The sequence below is a fragment of the Camelus ferus genome, chromosome 15 (assembly GCF_009834535.1).
Source record: "Camelus ferus isolate YT-003-E chromosome 15, BCGSAC_Cfer_1.0, whole genome shotgun sequence".
In the NCBI taxonomy this organism is placed as follows: Eukaryota; Metazoa; Chordata; class Mammalia; order Artiodactyla; family Camelidae; genus Camelus; species Camelus ferus.
Window position 1 is genome coordinate 53,054,157 of NC_045710.1, and position 1,024 is coordinate 53,055,180.

Here is a 1,024-nt window from a genome sequence, read left to right on the forward strand (position 1 = left end):
GATCAGGGGTCCTCTCCTGCAGTATCTACCACACATCCCTCACCCAGTGGATTTCCCAACTGTTCTCTTATCCTAATTAATCCATTTCCCAAGACGCCTGGCAAACATATACCATAGGAGGACGTGAGATAACAAAATGTAAGGACCGCTCTCAAAGACTTCAGAGTTGCTCAGTGGAGACAGACCTGGGAGGAGCAGTTCCACGAGAAAGGCTGTGCTCCTGACCTTGAGTTCAGTAGACCTTCAGACTGAAGCCAGGTTGGCCTTTCTGCAGGGGCTGCTGCCCTGGGCTCATTTGGAGCCCAGCTCTCAGGGGCTCCAGGCACAGCCCGCACCTCCCTGGTTTGCTACACTCTCTGCCCCTGTGCCCACTACCAAGTCTCATTTTCCTCTGAGTCACTTAGCTCAAATGCCTGGGAGAGAGTCTCGTTGTTTGAGCTAAGCCCCAAGTCAGGATCAGCAACAAGTTCATGGTGAAGCCTCAGTCCATCAGCTGTGGCCAGGAGGAGGGCCATGTGGCTCACCCAGGACAGTGGGGTATGTGGAGGTGTGGGTGTGGCGGGCAGGCACCCTGAAAATTCTTGTACCTGTTTAACTGTTTGTTCATTTAATATACTGTTCCACAAAACAATGTTTCTGAAATATCTTTCATTTTGCTATTACTGATCTTTGAAAAGACAAATTTAGCAGTATAATGAGTATTTATTAGCAATAAACATTTATCATAATTTTTTATGTAGTAGGGGCAATGTCTTGCCTGAATTACCATGAACTTTATTTCCTTAGAATAGTTTTTCCCACCTTGAAACCCTTGGGGTTTACTTTTTGGCATAATTTCTCTGTTCTGTCCCAAATGGTTTTGAAATGTTTGTCACTTCTCTCAGATGATAAACCATGAAATTTTGCTTCTAACTTTGACGGCAAAGAGAAAAATGTCTACAGTTTCATTAGAAGCTCTTTAGGAAAAAAAAAATGCCTGCAATGCTTATCCCAGTGTTTGAAATTTGTTAAAATTTGTAAACAA